The 18,904-nt window shown below is 38.6% G+C and overlaps 1 protein-coding gene, 1 non-coding gene and 1 pseudogene across 7 annotated transcripts in view; 2 read left to right on the top strand and 1 right to left on the bottom strand.

The window, feature by feature from the left end:
- The window catches only part of MACROD2 (mono-ADP ribosylhydrolase 2), a 2,124,656-nt gene that overhangs the window by 975,741 nt on the left and 1,130,011 nt on the right, over positions 1-18,904 (top strand). The gene's annotated exons all lie outside the window — the stretch shown is intronic.
- LOC141568331 (U6 spliceosomal RNA) lies at positions 7,231-7,337 on the bottom strand. Its single transcript, XR_012491482.1, has one exon. It is a non-coding gene; the product is annotated as a U6 spliceosomal RNA (small nuclear RNA).
- Positions 11,191-11,678, top strand: LOC109458414 (large ribosomal subunit protein uL15 pseudogene; annotated as a pseudogene).

Genomic DNA, 18,904 nt, shown 5'->3' on the forward strand with positions numbered 1-18,904 from the left:
AGAAAATTTGCAAAAATAATTCCAAGATATATGTGTGTGTGTGTGTGTGTGTGTGTGTGTGTGTGTGTGTGTATAATTCTTTTTCCTTCACCCCACTTCCTCTAATGTTAATGTCTTAGAAAACCATAGATCAATTATTATGAACAAGAAAATAACACTGGTATAATGTCATTAACTAAACGTCAGAACTTATTAGAATTTTGCCAATTTTTCTACTAACTTATATCTGTTCCAGGATCACATTCAGAATCTTACATTGCATTTAGTTGTTATTTCATTTCTTATTATTCTCCTCGAGTGTGTAACCATTTCTCAGCCTTTTATGACTTGACATCTTTGAAGAATACTGGTCAGTTATTTTGTACACTGTCTCTCAATTAGGCTTTGTCTTTTTCTGCTTTGCATTTTATTATTTATTTGTTTATTTATTTATTAAATTTATTGGGGTGACAATGGTTAGTGAAATTACATAGGTTTCAAGTGTACAATTCTGTAATACATCATCTATATGCGTTCTTATGGTTGGAGTAAGGTCGAAAGTCAGGGCACATCTTGTAATTGACGTTATATTTTAACATAATGAGCAGTATTTTTTATTTTCTTAGTAGTATATAAAATAATGGTGCATCTAATGATCCATGGCACTTTAGAATCAGTGAAGTGCAGTTTGTGTGTGTGTGTATCAATATCAATATCTATCTATATGTTAAAAGTCTGTTCCTTCTGTTTTTAGTTCAGTTCCATAATTCCTTTGAGATATGAGTTGAAAAATATTTTTTTTTTTTTTTTAGGTAAAAGGCTAGTAAATAGTAAAAGAGAATACATACTATAGGTGGAGAATTTTTCAAGTAATGAAAAGCATCGTGGTTAAAATCACTTGCATGGACAAGGGTAGGGGGGGCCACAGAATCAAACTCTAAACAACTTTTTGTTCCATATGACAAATAGAAATAGTTATTTAGAGTCTTTCGTCATAGGATATCATAAGATTTCGAGAAGTTCTAAAATACTTTTTGAGTAATTGAAGCTCCATGCTATAATACAAGCGGGGAGAAAAAAAAAGCTATACTATAACAGATGCTTGAAAATACCAAGCAAACAAAAAGCTATAAAAGGATGCCTCCTGTTCCTCCTCTTTCCTTTTCTTCCTTTCTTCCTTGCTATCTTCTTCCACGTGTTTTCTCCTCTTCCTTTTTTCTTTTACTTCCCACTCCTCTTTCTCTGTATCTTCTTCCTTCTCCATGTTCTCCTCTCCCCCTCATCACCAGTGCTTATCCTCCTGCTTACTTACATTCTTTTTTAATCCCCACATCAGCACCTACTAAGGGAATTACCATACTATAATTTCATAGCCATAAAACTGCTAACTAAAGCCTGGGAGAGAAAGCTCTAAGGAAACCCAAGAAGGTCCATTACCCAAATCATTTAACATCTTACTTGGTTGAAGAATATACTGTGCAGAAAGCGTATTAGAAGATGATGGCATGTTCATCCAATACGTCTTTCCTGTCTTAAATTTATAGGATAGCATAGGACTCAGGTCACCAGAATGTCTTAGTTGATGTTAATTTAGAAATATAATTAAAAACCTGTACTACACATAATTTTACATCAACTGAAATATAAGCTCAGAGTACAGTGCAGTTGGCATCTCGTCTTCTAGTAAATGAGGCTGGGGTGGACAGGTCCAGATTATTGAGAAGTACTACATTAGCATTCAAGTTTCAATTTGAAGGTAAGTGTCAGTTTAGAAAATCCGAGTGCATGCATAGACTGAGAGTTTCTGCAGTCTTTTCTGCAGCTTTCAGAAGTGTCCTGCTCTGCCCTTTCCTCATGCCTCCTCCCAATAATTCTATTGCTCAGGGGAAAGGACCTGAGAGAGTAGAATGACTCATTACTCCATTAGGCAATGAGACACTTGGGTTTTGACTCAGGCTGCTCAGACTGCTACAGTCCTGGCTTCCATGGTAACCTGAGGCACAGGAAATCTGAGATTTAAAGTTGTGAATTCAGTATTGACATGAAAAATGCCACTTGTGTTGTGCTGAAACAGGCATGCTGATTATGTAACAGCTTCCAACACATTCCCTGCTGGCGGTGGGTTTTGATTGACATTATATAAGCCTTATTACTCTTGAAAACAACACTAAAAATGCCATGATAAGCTCAAGATGGAAATAGGAACACATGATCCTTTCCCTGCTGAACTAGAAAATGGCTTTTCAGAATTCTTCCTGGAAGACGATGGGAAAGCAAAAGATATTCACATAGATTTATAATGATAAATCTCTTTTCGTTCCCAGAAGGGGGAAGATCCCTTAATCTTAGAGCAATTTGACATAGCCTAGATTCAAGAACTTTTCTCCGAACTTCTTATAACCTGAAACAAATACTGACTTTTAAAATAGAGAATGAATTACAGAAGACATAGATGGTTTGATAAATATTGTCTTTACAGCAGTGATTTAGAGTTTATTTGGTAACTCTTGGTAGAGAAAGTTTATCATCTTAACAATATAGAGATGGAAATGCAGGAGAAATTGAGATTCCATGAATGAACTTATAGTTTGTTTTCTTCTATAGATAATAAAATTTCAAGGTGCAATGGAGCTTCAAAACTGTCAATGAAATATAAACAACGTTGCATTTGTTTTAACTGAATTATTGGCTCTCTCTGAGTACTGTAGAAAAGCAAACACTCTGAATTAGAATTTCAATCTCTCCAATATCTTTCTCATTTTATATAAGTAAAATATATAAATTAGACTCAAGGCATGCCAGCCAGCATCCCTGGATTTTGAATAGCTCCCTTCCTTATTGTCATGCAGGGACTCATGCGGGTCTCTGGTCCTGCTCCCCACATAAGAATGCAGGATATGGTGAGGCTAAAAAGGAACACCCATGGAGCCATAGATTGGGGAGTCATACCACTATACAGTGGTACTTCGGTTTTCAAGCCTAATCCATGAATTCTGAAATGTTTGAAAACAGCCGACAGCTAGGCCTCAGGATCTTGCACTCAGCGGAAGCTGTGGGATATGTTCGGCTTCTGAGTCATGTTCGAGAACCAAAGCATTTACTTCCGGGTTTACAGAGTTCATAAACCAAAATATTAGTCAACGGAGACGTTCGAAAACCGAGGTACCACTGTACTCCGCACCTCTCTGCAATCCGCGCTTACTAGCTCAGCCACCATCTTCTTGCTAGCGCCCATTTTATGCTAGCATATCCACAGCAGTTATATTAGTGGCCAATGGCTCACTGGTTACAGCTGACGGCCATCCAATCACAGTTGACGGCCATCCAATCACAGTTGATGGCCATTTACTACCTGAGCCAGCACCTTTCCATGTGAGGCTGAGAGCATGGAAACTGCACTCCTGGCTCTGTCCCCACACTTATATAAGTAATAATAATAATAATAATAATAATAATGGAAATAGTACCATTAATGTATTGAGTTCTTATATTTTAATTCCTAAACCTAAGCAGTCCAGATTCCAGTATACTATACTTTAGTGTTATTTTCTAAAATCATGCTCAACTCAGATGGGAAGGCATCAGGATTGGTGTCACTTTTTTCCTAAGTTTAGTGCCTACCCTCTGAAGAGGTGAACACACATTCTAGAAGGTATGGGGAGAATAAGCCCAGAATGAAAAATTATCATTGTGAAGGACGTTGAAGGAAAGATACTATGAAAAAAAGTTGCTTTTTTTTTTTTTCTTTTTAAGTATTGGGGGATATAGAGTTAGAAATCATAGTACAGTTGAAGCATAAAGATAATTTTTCTGGAAGCACATGTTCACTGTTGGCAAAGTATAAGTTGTTTTGATAAACCTGTTTTCAAGTAGAAATTGTTGCAAATGGGCAGCAGATGTTTGCTTTTAAGGAGGAGGCTGCTTTTGACTGGCCAGCAAGATAAGAATGCATGTGGTGATTGTTAAGAAGCAGCTGGTGTCAATTTAAGAGAATGATTTGCCATCTTCTGCCTTGACCAGTCTGAGAGCAGCAACATCAATATTTAAAGTTATATATTCAACATTCACATACTACCGTGTTTCCCCAAAAATAAGACCTAGCCGGACCATCAGCTCTAATGTGTCTTTTGGAGCAAAAATGAATATAAGGCCCAGTCTTATTTTACTATAAGGCCAGGTCTTATAAAAGACTGGGTCTTATATTCATTTCTGCTCCAAAAGACACATTAGAGCTGATGGTCCGGCTAGGTCTTATTTTCGGGGAGACACGGTATATATAGATATAGATATACAGATGCTCCTCCACTTACAATGGGGTTATATCCCAATAAACCTGAGCGTAAGCTGAAAAAAAAGTTGAAAATGCAAAATGCATTCAATGCACCTAACCAACCGAACATCATAGCTTAGCCTAGCCTACCTTAAATATGCTCAGAACTCTTCTATTAGCCTTTATTGGGCAATTATCTTGAGTTTCACCTTCCTCTTCTTCTTGTCAGAAGCAGGAGACACAGATGGGTATTTTGTAGACACGATGGGATGTGAAAGAACAAAACACAATATCCAAAAAAAGAAAAAAAAGAAAGAAAAAGAAAAATGCAGGCAACAGTACACTGGAGAGTATGGTTGATTCCCCCGTGATTGGGTGTGTGACTGCGAGCTGCGACTCGCTGCAACTGCCAAGCATCACAGGAGAGTATCAAAAGAGTATCTATCGTACCTCGTAATCGCTGGCCCGGGAGAAGATCAAAATAAAGGTTGAAGTATGGTTTCTAGTAAATGTGCATTGCTTTCAAACCATCGGAAAGTCAAAAAATCGTAAATTGAACCATTTTAAGCAGGAGGCTATCTGTATACTGAGAACTCGATTACAAAGGTGATTAATTTAATCCAGTTTAAAACTGTGCATACCCAGAATTTGAAATCTCCTTTGGCTTCATCATAATAAAGTAACTGGAGGCACAGTTATTGCTATTCTATTTAGACACATTTTACCATCCAAAATCTAGAGAGGAGATTACAGTGAGGTGGAAGAATATAACGTCTTTTCAGACAGAGTGTATTTATACAAATAGTTAAGGGAGATGGAAGATGTGTTCTTTATGCTTTTTTTAAAAAAATTCCTAATTATTAAGAACTTGATAAAACTAACTTGAGTTATGATTCATGGGGTGAATAATGAGACAAAATCCTAAAGAGAACTCTTTTTTGTAAAACTGATTTTAAAGTCTAAAAGCAATAAAGCTACTGTTGGTAGAATTATTTTAAATTTTGCCTTTTAAGAATATGCTTTTCCTTGTCTTCTTTATTTTAACTGAGCTATATTATATCATTGTCATGCGGGAGACCCTGCTCGCTGCGCCATTTGTCGTGCAGGGCGGCCTTGGGGGTCTCTGCTCCCGCTCCCCGTACAAGAACGCAGGATATGGTGAGGCCAAAAAGGAACACCCACGGAGCCATAGGTAGGGGAGTCATACCACTATATTCTCTCTGGCGGCACTATACTCTCAATGGAGGCTGGATCCACACTGTCCGCAAACCACCATCCACACTTGCCAGCCCAGCCACCATCTTCTTGCTAGCCCCATTTTTTCTCCTTTCCTCTCTCTCCTCGGCTCTCCTTCGTAGCCGCAGCAGTTATATTAGTGGCCAATGGCTCAATGGCTACAGCTGACGGCCAATCAGCCACAGCTGATGGCCATCTACTACCCGAGCCAGCACCCCTCCACTTGAGGCCGAGAGCCTGTAAACTACTTTCTGGGGCTCTGCCCCCACACTCGTATAGTACACTAATCTTAGTCTGTATGCTACTTGTATAATCACCTCCAATGAAGACATAGAATAGGTCCAACATTTCAGAATGCTCGTCGCCCTTCTCATTTCGTCCTCTTCTGTCATACAAGGAAACCATTATTCTGAACTCTCATCATGTATGAATTTTGCATGTTCTTGAACATCATATACATGAACTTGTAAGATATGTTCTCTTTTGTATCTGCACTATTGCTCAAGAAAACATTAAAAAAAATTCATTCATGTTATTGCATATTCAAGCAGTTATTTTTTAAAAAATCAATGTGTAGTATTCCATTTTATGTTGTCGTGCGGGAGACCCTGCTCGCTGCGCCATTTGTCATGCGGGGGACCCTGCTCGCTGCGCCATTTGTCATGCAGGGCGGCCTGCGGGGTCTCAGCTCCCGCTCCCCACATAAGAACGCAGGATATGGTGAGGCCAAAAAGGAACACCCACGGAGCCATAGGTAGGGGAGTCATACCACTATATTCTCTCTGGCGGCACTATACTCTCAATGGAGGCTGGATCCACACTGTCCGCAAACCGCCATCCACACTTGCCAGCCCAGCCACCATCTTCTTGCTAGCCCCATTCTTTCTCTCTTTCTCTGCTAGCACAGCCACAGCAGTTATATTAGTGGCCAATGGCTCACTGGTTACAGCTGACGGCCAACTAGCCACAGCTGATGGCCATGCAATCACAGTTGATGGCCATTTACTACCTGAGCCAGCACCTGTCTATGTGAGGCTGAGAGCCTGGAAACTACTTTCTGGGGCTCTGCCCCAACATATGTATATACCAATATTTATTTATCCATTTTTCTGTTGATGGACATTTGAGTTTCCCCATTCATAATTTAGCTATTATGAATAAAATTGCTAAGAAACTTTCTTGAACCTGTCCTCTGGTGAGCAATTGCATTCACTTCTTTTGGTACATATCAGGAGTTGAATTGCTGGGTGATAGCGTAGGCATACACTTAGAATTCTGAGCATTCTGGTGGGAGTGTTTTGGTATCACACTGTGGATTTAATTTGAATCTCCTTGAGAGGAATAACATAATAACATTGAATACTTTTTCATATGTTTATCAGGCATTTGCATATCCTCTTTTTGTGAATATTTCTTCAACTCCTTTGCCCATTTTTAAATCAAGTTGCTTATTTTTTTCTCAATGATTTGTGTTCTTTTATACTTTGGATATGAGTCCAATGTGAGCTGTAGACTGAATATTATCTCTCAGTCTGTCTTGTCTTTTTACTCTCTAAATGTTAACTTTTGATGCACAAATTCTTTATCAATTGGACTTCAATAAAATTATTTTTTCTTACATAATTAGTGATTGTTGTAAGCTTTTTTTTTTGGTAAAAAAAAAACTCTTGCCTATTCCATTTTTTTGTTTTCTTATTTATCTAATTCTAATTTTCTTCTATGCTGGTGCTTTTTCTTTTTTTAAAAAAAATATGGAATGCTTTACGAACTTGCATGTTGTCTTTGCACAGGGGACATACTAATCTTCTCTGTATTATTCCAATTTTAGTGTAGGTACTGCCGAAGCAAGCACTATGCTAGTGCTTTATGAGTTCTGTGTGAGAAGTCTTTGCCTAATTTGATTTCTTATCTAAAGCAAAATATTTTGAACAAGACTTAGTGTTCCCAATGACTCAAGGTCCTCATTATAAATAGTAATTACTACTGTCCAATAAATGCTATAGTACCCACTTAATAGTGTTGCTATGATTAAGATAATATGTATGAAAATTTTTGGTAAATGTAAGCTGTTGCCTTGTTTATACTGTTGTACTGTGACACTTCCTGACCTTATGAGGGGTATAGAACTGTTACTTTTATGCTTGGTGGCCTTTGGCACCTGTAAGTTTTAAGTTATTATATCTAAGTCCTGGGCAAGTAAGGTGTTTACCATATATAATTGCAATCATCAGGTTTCCTTGTGTACAAATTCTTTCTTTTCCAAGCATTTCTTATCTCTTTTTAACAGGTTGATCTGGTGAAGTGAAATAAAGTAAATGGCACAATGACCAAATACACTGACATTATCAGCCAAGTTCTTTCTCAGTTTGTCTCTCATTGTGTTGGATTGACACGTGTTACACCAACAGTTCTCAGTTTGGGTTGTTTATTAGCATCACCTGGGAAGCTTGTGAAAAATAAAGATGTTCAGCAACCAATCCAGGGGATTCTCTAAATTACTTGGAGTGGGGTGGTGTCTGGGCATCAGTGTGTTGTAAAAGCCCTAATGTGCAACCTGGACCGTGGTTCTCTTAACTATTGGCTTAGGGTACTGTTATTGATATTTTAGCATGCATTAGTGTCACCTGAAGGGCTTATTGAAGCATAGACTGATGGGCTTCACACCCCAGAGATTCTGATTCAGTAAGTTTGTATGAGACAAGAATTTGCATTTCTAAAAACTTCTCAGATGATGCTGATACTACTGGTTGGGAACTACAGCTTGAGAACCATTGAATTAGACATTCATTGTCATTCCTGCCATGTTGCTAACCTACTAGCCATCCTTATCCTTTGCCTTTTAAAATTTTCTACTACTAGCCCTGATGTTCAAACTCTGTTTTGTTTTTCAGTGTACTAAACTGTATTTATTTTCTCACTTCCTCAGAGTTTTAGGATTGACTATGTATTACTTGACCTATTTTCAATGTGAGCTATTGAATTACTTTTTCTAGTTGATATGTGATGTCAAAAAGTGAAAAATATGTCAAAAGAGAGGCATTTAAGACTGAAACCTAGAGTCAAATAGAGACCACCTTAGAATTATTCATTCAGCCAGAAAATGAGTTTACAAAATTATAACACTTATCTCCAGCTTAAAAAAAAAAATCTCTACAGAAAAAGAAAAGAATCTGATCCACAAACACCAAGGTATTGATAGCAATAATATGAATGTGTTTGCGATTATTGATGGTTTAATGGCTGTCTTTTTATTCTTTATTTGTATGTTCCAGTTATTTTTCCCTGACAAACTTTTGTAATAAAAATTAAGATAATTTAAACACTTAATATAAAAAAGAATCATTCATTCAGCATAGATTTCATAAAACTACCTTTATCTACAGTCATGACAACCATAACAGAAGTCACAGAAGGAGAATTAAGACATTTTACAAACACAGAATCTTACAGCCCTGGTGAGCAGGCAGGAATCCCAGTTTATATTTTCATAAAATTTAGGAAGATGTTGAGTCTCCTTGTAGTAGTAAGAAAAATATATAAGGACATTAATGATCATTGACTATGGAGGGCAATTTCTTAGGATGTTAATGCCTTTGATTTTTTTTCCTAAAGAAAACTTGAAAAGATTTGGCCGGTTAAAAGCTAATTTTAACTTGAAATCTGCACCTTTTATTTTTGAAGTCTTAAAGGCTTTTATTATTTATATTAGATTTAACTGCGTAGGTTCTTTTTTTTTTTTTTTTTTTTTTTCCTTCAATTTGGGTGATGGGCCAAATCGAAGTCATACTTTATTCACTGGAAGCATAAAAATGTTTTAGACATTAGTGAATTGGCTAAGTTAATAATCATTAATGTTCAGATCTCTAAAGGTAGCAAGAGCCTATTTATAAACAAAATCTATTCTTTGGTTGACATTCGATCTTTGTCCTCCTGCTTTATTACCATTATTATCATCGTGTCATCATCATCATCAATAATATTATTATTGTCAAAATATATAGTATATATGGACATAAGATTCTAAAGTTAGTCTATAAGGCAAAAGCCATGTTAAGTCAAAATTAACCTTGAAAATTCCTTGAGAGACTGCATCAGAGACTTACATTTCTCAATCAGTTCAGCAGAGAGCCTTTTTCCTCCAGTGTAAGGGAAGCTGTTTCTTCAGATAAAGTGATTGGGGTGTATTCATAGCCATGTTTTATAAAAAACCAGTATCTTTAAATACTCATAGATCACTCTCAATGTAGTATGAAATGCTCACAGCATGAAAGGCACATGGGAACTAGGTAGCACTGAAACAGTTAATCCTCATTTCCCAGCCTATGCAAACTCAGTGGAAGACTCCAACTGACATTAATAGGCAAAATGATGGTAAAATGTGTGAATTACGTATTTCTCTTTCTCCCTCCCTCTCTCTTCCAAATATCTATTACTCTCTAATAAATCAAAGACCTAGGGGTCTAAAATAATTTATCATTATATCTCACAGTTCTATGGGTTGACTGGACTCAGCAGGGAAGTTCTAACTTAGGGTGTCTCCTACAATTGAACTTAGGTGGCTGTGGGACTAGAGTCATCTGAAGGTTCTACTTAGCTCAGTGTACAAGATAGTTATTTTCACTCGCATGTCTGGAACGGCTGGAACAAATCTCTCCATACAGCCTCTTTACGTGATGAGATAGAGCTTCCTCATAAAATGACAGTCCTAGCGTAGTAAGACTTACATGGCATGTGGTTTTGCCTGCAGTGAACATTCCAAGGGGCAGGAAGCAGAAACTTCCAGGCTAATGAAGGGTTGTGGATAGAACTACTGATTTCTACTGGTCAGAACTGTCACAGGACCTAGATTGAAAAGGATAAAGAAGTAAGATTCCTCTCTTGATTGAGGTCACATTTCATGTGGGCTGGGAGATGTTATTTTGCAGCCATCTTTGGTAAAAGCAGTCTGCATACCCTCCCTTCCTTGTTCCTCCTCCCTTTCCCCCTGATTCCCCCTGTGGGGACAGAGCCCCAGAGAGTAGTTTACAGGCTCTCGGCCTCACGTGGAGGGGTGCTGGCTCGGGTGGTGAATGGCCGTCGGCTGTGGCTGATTAGCCGTTGGCTGTGGCCGGTTAGCCGATTGGCCGCTGGTATAACTGCTGCGGCTACGAAGGATTGCCGAGGAGCCGAGGAGAGCCGAGGAGAGCCGAGAGAGAGGAACAGAGTCGAGAGAGTGGAGGAGAGTCGTTGGTCGGTCGGTTGGCGGAAAAGCGGCCGGCAGGTCGGCTTCCGGTGGGCCCAGCCTCCAGTGAGACCGTGGTGGTATGGCTACCCTACCTATGGCTCCGTGGGTGTTCCTTTTCGGCCTCACCATATCCTGCGTTCTTGTGTGGGGAGCGGGAGCAGAGACCCCGCAGGCCGCCCTGCCTGAAAGATGGCGCGGCGAGAAGGCCTCCCCGCACGACAAATGGCGCAGCGAGCAGGGTCTCCCGCACGACACCCCCCTTGTCTCTATTCCTTAAGCATAGCAGTTGAATCTATGTAAGGTAAATGTACAGGTGATTTAGCACCACTATAACACTTTCTAGTACATTTGGTGCTTTTCATACAAAGAGTGCCCAAAAAATGTATATACATTTTAAGAAAGGGAAAACTATTAAAAATTTTAATACTCAATATATACCAACAACAAAAGATGAAAACAGCCTTTTTCGTCTTGGCTGTCGACATGCCATCCAGACTGAGGAAGACCCGGAAACTTAGGAGCCACGTGAGCCACGGCCATGGCCGTATTGGCAAGCACCGGAAGCACACAGGAGGCCGCGGTAATGCTGGTGGCTTGCATCACCACAGGATCAACTTTGACAAATAGTAACTTTGGGAAAGTTGGTATAAGACATTACCACTTGAAGAGGAACCAGAGCTTCTGCCCAACTGTCAACCTTGATAAATTGTGGACCTTGGTCTGTGAGCAGACACGGGTAAATGCTGCCAAAAACAAGACTGGAGCTGCTCCTATCATTGATGTTGTGCGATCGGCTACTACAAAGTTCTGGGGAAGGGAAAGCTCCCAAAGCAGCATGTCATCGTGAAGGCCAAATTCTTCAGCAGAAGAGCTGAAGAGAAGATTAAGGGTGTTGGAGGGGCCTGTGTCCTGGTAGCTTGAAACCACACAGGAAGTTTGTTAAAACTCCAATGTTTTTCTCTTCTGAAAAAAGAAAAAGAAAAAAAAAGATGAAAACAAGTCTTGTTTGACTTCTGCAATTACAAGAGGTGCTCAAAGTGGTTACCATTAGTGTCCACTTTTGATTATGGCGAACTAATCTTGAGTAACGTTGACCAAAGTGTCCACTTGTATACATTTTTTTTGGCACCCCAGGTATATTTTGCATACTAAATACACTTTTGTTTATGTGGTACTGAAGGTCCAATACCAAGAAATAAAATGGAATTCTTTCGTTTAATGGTTCAATATATCCTGTTAGGAATTTAAGGTGATTTAGTAGTTACAATTTCAAAATAATGAAGAATATGCTATTGAAATATTCTTGGGGGTTCTACTTCAACTCCAGGGTATAGAGCAGAACAGTTTGAACTCATTTAGGAGTTCTTATAATCCCCATCTTATTCTCTGGGCACAAGAAGAGAATTCTAGAAGCATGGATGCTTTACCAGTTTGAATAGATTCACCTTGACACAGCTGATTAGGGAAGACATTACTATTAATTGTCTTCAGGTGTGCTTCATTAAATGGTGTGTCAAGTAGAACTTCAAAAGCCAGAAACTTAGTGCTGTCCTTTTGTTCATTGAGACAAGTTGATATGGAAGCTACTGGAATAATTAAGCGATAATGTTGTGTACACTATTTGCAGTTACCAAAGCAGTTTTGTATACATTTCTTTATTATTTGACCCCACATTCTAGTGAACTATGTTATTTTTATTTCCATTATACAGTTGAAGAAATGATGCTCAGAAATTCACCCTAAATCATACAGTTAATTAAAGGCCATGTATTTTGGTCAATGCTCTAAAGTTCCATTATGTCACATCGACACACAAAACAAATATCCCCAGGATTAGCTTGAGTGCTTAAGAAGTCTGTATTTACTTTATATGAAGTAACAGAGGAAGGGCTTTGCCTTGCTGCCTTTCTGTTTAGACAGTGATCACTTGATTATGGAAACTCTGCTGGGAGAGAAATTAGGGAGAGTTTTCAGAGAGAAATTTTATGTGGTCAGTGTGAATTAAGTCTGGGTCAATGGGATTATTTGATGCCACTATTTATTTCCCCAGCATTTAGAATACTCTTGTAGCTTTCACTCCAAAATAATATGTTCTTCTTCCTTATTTTACAAATAAATAAAAAGACACAACTTTGAAAGGCCATGAAACTCGCACAGGAATTGTGAAAACTTATTTTTATCAACCATGAGGAAAGGCAGAAAATTCATTATTCCATCTGACAAATACTTATTGTGGACCTTGTCTATGGAAGGCAATACCAGGTACTCTGGGAGTAACATATGAAAAGGCACAGTTCTGCCCTCAAGGACCTTAATTTTAGTCAAGATAAAAGACAGTTTTACAGTTAAAATAGAACAGTAACAATGGAAGTTACCTGTGTGAGGTAAGATGACATAGAGTGAGATTTCCAAGAAGAGAGAGTTCACTTCTAGCTACAGAGAATCTTGGAAGCTTGTATGGGGTTATAGAATTGGCTTTAGAAGTTGAAGAAAGTAGAGAAGAGGTTGAATACTTGAAAAAAAATTGGACATCATTATAGCAATAAGAAATGACAGATTGAACCAGTGAGAAAGGGTCAAAAAGAAGTTGAAGTAAGAAATATGTGGGAGAAAATTCCATGAGACTTAACAATTGATTGGGTATAGTGGATAAGAGAGTAGGGGATGGTACAATTTTGAATCTGTGTCACCAGAAATTTGGTTCTGTCATGCATATAGGGAAATGACAATGGGTGGAGATTGTACCACAGCAGACAATATGTCATCTACTCAGAATCAGATAATTCAAGAAGGGTTTATTTATAAAGGAGTCATTTCCAAATATTTAAGTATGGGAGTACAGGGGATAGGGCACTATGTCATCCTTAGCAGGTGATTTATACCACTGCTGAACCTGAATGGACAAAGCAAAAACCGAACAATTACCTGAACCTAGAAGGAGAGAATCAGGTAGAGACAGCCATACTGCAATAGGTGACTTCCAGTTGAAGAAACTGTGCAAGGCAAGCTTCTAGGAAAGGAGCAAAGAGCATAACTACTTTGACCTTGACTCTCCTCCTTTCCTTCAATCTCTATTGCCCAAGCCAGCTGGAAGCCCAAGGGCAAGGGATCCCTGTTGATGCAGTCCATATCATCACCTTCCTAGGGGCATAGAGCAGAGTGGAGAAGAAAGGAGATTAGATGAATCAGGACAAATAGATGGAGCTATCTGGATGCATTGCAGCTTGTGTGAACTGAGTAACTGAGCCTGGGGTGGATTTAGAAAAGCTGTTTGTATGAAGATGTATGCAGTGTGCGCGCATACACACACACACACACACACACACACACACACACACACACACACACACACACACACAGAGACTGACAGCCAATGCCAGACCCTTGGAGAATGGGCTTATTTACAGCAGTTTCTTAACTCTGGCACTATTGACATTTTAGGCCAGATAAGTCTTTGCTGTTGGGTGATAGCCTACGCATTATAAGATGTTTATTTAGTAGTATCCCTTACCTCTACACACTACATACCAGTAGCACACATCCCCTCAAGTTGTGATAACAAAAAATGTCTCCAGACATTGCCAATGTCCCCTGCAGGCGGTGGGGGTTAGGGGTGGGGTGCAAGATCACCCTCAGTTGAGAACCACCAATTTAATGACTGGGAAAAGGAAGGTGATCCAGAGAATGGGAGGTCACAAACCAGCAGTCTGAGAGAAGAAATGGACAATTAGGGAGAGCAGTGTCCTGACAGCCTGGCAGAAAGTAATCAAAATGGGTGTTGCCAATGGTTTAAATGACACAAAAAAATTCTATACGGGGACTAGAGTCTGTCGAGTTGGAGGAAGAAGGGAGTAGTGTATATTGGATTATAAGAGGCTGAGATGGGCAGGTGGTGAAAGCGGGCAGCCAGCATGGATCTAATTTGGCAGCAGAGAGAAGGAGTGAGGGAGAATGGTGGTTTCAACAGGTTGATTTATGATTTGCTTGAGGATGGAGAGACTTGAACGTATTGGTTAGATGAGAGGAAGAAAGCAGTTAAAGAGGGAGCTCAGAGGTAATGGTGAAACTAACAGTGAACACACGTTCTTGCACTGTTCTAAGGACTTTACACGTTTTAAGTAGTTTGGTCCTCACAATAATTCCTGGAGGTTGTTAGGGTGGATGTTCTTATGATTCCCGTTAGCGATGAGGGAACTGAAGCACAGTGTTTATTTACGCAGCTAGTAAGTGGCAAAGTGGTATTTGAACTGTTGCTGAAAAGGGGAGAATATTCCAGTGGCAGAAGAGGGATGCATGCCAAACACTTACAAATGAGGAGAGAAGGAGAAATTAAGCAAAATTATGCACATATTTCATGTATAACAGGAGAGGAATTTTGGTTACTAGTCATGAATGAAATTAACAGTCTTAAGAACGTAGAATTTAAGGCCCTCTGCAGAGGTTGAGAAAGGCAGAGGCCTGAACAGATTTGGAATTGACACTAGAAATTATTCCCTGAGATGGCTCTCACTTCAAAATATTAAAAGCACAGTTGTTTTAGTTGCCTACCTAAATGCTTGTCTACCTAGATGCTTCTCCGATCATTTCAAAGAATTCATTGTTGTTATACAGCTGGTTTTCTTCGCTCTTGTGTGTATTTGTTTCCTGTGACTGCTGTAATAAATTACCACAAACTTCGTGTCTTAAAACAACACAGATTTACTCTCTTACAGTTCTAGAGATCAAGTCCAAAATTAGTTTAACTGAGCTAAATGCAAGGGGTTGGCAGGGCTAGCTCCTTCTGGAGGCTCTGAGGGAAAATCTGTTCCCCTGACTTTTTCAGCTTCTAGTGGAGGTCACTTGTCTTTGGCTTGTGGCCTCTGCTTCCATTTCCAAAGCACATCATTCCAATCTCTGCTTCCATCCTGATCATCACATTGCTTTCCCTCTGACTCTGACTCTCTCTGGATCCCTCTCACAAGGTTCACGTGGTTACATTGGGCCTTCCTGGCTAATCCAGGATGATCTTTCTATCTCAAGATCCTTAACTTAATCACAACTGCAAAGTCCCTTTTGCCATGTAAGGTAACACAGTTTCTGGAGGTTAGGATATGGATATATTTGGGGACTATTTTCATTCTACCACAATTGTTTTCTAGATTATGTTATAAATGGATAGAATGGAGGTTTAGCCTAGAGTTTAAGAACATGGCTTCTGTCGCTTGGGTTCAAATCCTGGCATCACTGATTCCAGCTCTGTGACCTTGAGTCACTTATTTAATATCTCTGAACATTCTTCCTCATCTGAAAAATGGAGATAGTAACATTATCATGCATTGTTTGGGGATTAAATACGTCAATGCATATACAGTGTGTCAAACATAATGCCTGACCCTAGCTGAGTATTCAATAAGTATAATCAATTATTATTCTTAATCATTTTATACAAACATATTTTCGTGAAAGCATTTTAGTTAGAAGAGTTCTGTCCATTTGATTAGTCCATTAGATTATGCTGTTTCTCTGAAAGCAAAGGCCAGGTACTCAAAAGATGCCATTTCTTAGCTATATTCTAAGGACATGGATGGAAAAACAGGGTTTGTGCCAATATAGTTCCTGTAGTGGACATAAGTACTTATTTGACAATTGGTCAAATAACTATTATAATAAGCATTAGAGCTAAGTTTCAAGTCTTTATGGTCTTTTGCTCTAGTGACCATATTTGTCATTATCCTGTACCTTCGCAGATCCTCAGGAAGTGGTCACCATTTTTATTGACTGTGATAATGTACATAGAACCTAGCTGAGAATCCAGGTGTCTCCCTGGATAATAATGAGCATTATTTACAGTGCAGAAAAAGCCTGCTAATTTTTTCTCTTAAGAAAACAATTATAATACTAATAGTCTTCCCTACCCAGGGCAAAGCAAACGACAAAACTTTGGGCAAATCTTTGCCAGACATAGCATATCAGGTCAAGGTATTGTTAACACCTCCAATGAAAAAAAATTCTCTGTAGAACTCAACTTTTTTTTTTTTCCATTTTATGCAATTTTGTTTTGGTCTCTGATAGTTAACGGCTTCTGTTAGTAGGTGATATATAAGAGCAAGAGTTCCAAAATTTTAAAAAGAGAGACTCAAACACACACATGCACGCACATGTACACACACACATGCACGTACATACACACACACACACACACACACACACACACACACACACAAATTAGTGTCTAAGATGACCAGAAGGCCAAACTAGAATGGTTGTTAACCTTGGGTGTGAACTTGGACAAGCCTCATATCCTTTATAACTCAGTTTCCTCAGCTGGGAATTGGTGGTTATGATACTCATATTATAGGATGTTGTAAAAACCAAAAGATAATGGATGTAAAAGTGCTTGTCTGTTCCTAGCACACAGTAAGCAACAATGTGTAAGAAGGGCGATTTGATGATAGTGGTAGCAGAGTTCATAGTGGGAGTAAAAAGGAGGAAGAAGAGTAATCATTGGAACAGCAAAACTGGCAAGCCTAATCTGGGGAGAAAAAAAATAAAACACAAAGAAATCAGTAATCTTATAGAGTATGGTTAATGGTTAGCTATGTAGTTTGTTTAATTTCTTTTCTAATTGCATCAATGTAATGATACTTAAGGAAGCAAACACCATTTGAAAGTGCTTTATTTTATGTGGAACTAACTTGCAAATCTCATTTCTGCCTATATTCATATTTAAGTCTGAAATTCTTCCTTATTACATGCTTGGAGGTCAACTGACGTGGAGCTGAAATTCTATGTTGTGATTAAGTCAACAAAAGCAGATGAGCTATAACTAGAACCCAGTGGACTTGATTTTTTCCTCATGCTGCCATCATTTTGATGTAGGAATATTTCTCTGTGAGTCCCCAAATGATGTAGGGGATTTTTGAGTGAGTGAGTGAGTGAGTGCCGGGATCATGTTTCATGAGACCGAAGAATGGAAACACGGACCCAGGAGATGCAAAGAGATTTTTTAAAAAGAGGATAGTTTATTGAAAGCAAACAGCCAGAGCTCCCGAGCTGGAGGGGGTCACAAATGGGGATGCCCAGTGACTGAGGCAAAAGTTCTTACTTTTATACCTTCCCTCTCCTCCTTGGGGAAGTGTCCTGGCACCTTCTAATGGAATTCGTCTATCAGGTCTGTCCTGTTTGCCCATCCTGAAGGGATTAACAGCCCATTCCTATCTATCAGATCTGCTCTTTTGTTCGGACAAAAGGGATTTATGAGATAATTTATTAACCTCAAGGTGCATTCTGGTATCTTTGTCCAGGAGTGAAGGAGACATCCCAAAACGTGGAGTTTCAGGATATGGCTGCTTTTTGCTTATTTCACCAGGGATCTTTCCAGTCTGCCTAACAACATGTTAACTAACCTGTCTCAATTTTACAGAACCTAAGATCAATTGTTTAAAGAGAGATAATTTACATGACAGCATATTTGATTTTGTTGAAGTTTTTCTATATCCCACAAAATAAAAGTGAGATAAAAACATGTATAGAAACTATTCATTCAGTACTAAATTATTCTGCATTAGAAAGCAAGTATTTGGAAATTTCTGTACAACCAGATATTTACAGTTTTAGAACAAACCATTAAGGAATCACAAATCATTACTTCTATAGGCCATGACCAGTGTAATTAAATATTTTAACCTTCTTAGCCTTCCAAGTTTGCCATTATCAGTCATTTTCAGTACATATTTGTTGGTCATTAACTACCATCTAGCTCTGTGACCAGGTCACTTAAAGTCTCTAGACTAAATTTTTCCCCATAAAAGGAAGAAGGAAGACACGATAGATCCCTAGGGTCAATTTCACCTCCAAAACGCAATGCCATGGTTCTGCGATGGCTTAACAACCTTGTTAACATTTGAGAATAAATGAGAAAGGAGAGAGGCTGCAGCTCTGCCAAATACCTTTTCTTTCTATTTGATTGCATAAAAACTACCCAAGTTGCCTCTGGTTTGCAAAGGATGGCAAGGCTATTTATATTTTAACAAACCAGGATTATAGGAAAATTTGTAAATTTTGTATTTGTAACTATTCTTCAGTGATTCATCTAAAATAGAACATGTATTTGGGCAAATATTGGATTCCAGTAAACTATATAGTATTTCCACTGTTTTGAAATATAAGTTGGCATAAAAGAACCAAAAAAAAGTCATTACAGTTTTACTACTCTT

Source organism: Rhinolophus sinicus, chromosome 13 (assembly GCF_057876585.1).
Source record: "Rhinolophus sinicus isolate RSI-liver-muscle chromosome 13, RSI-T2T, whole genome shotgun sequence".
NCBI lineage: Eukaryota > Metazoa > Chordata > Mammalia > Chiroptera > Rhinolophidae > Rhinolophus > Rhinolophus sinicus.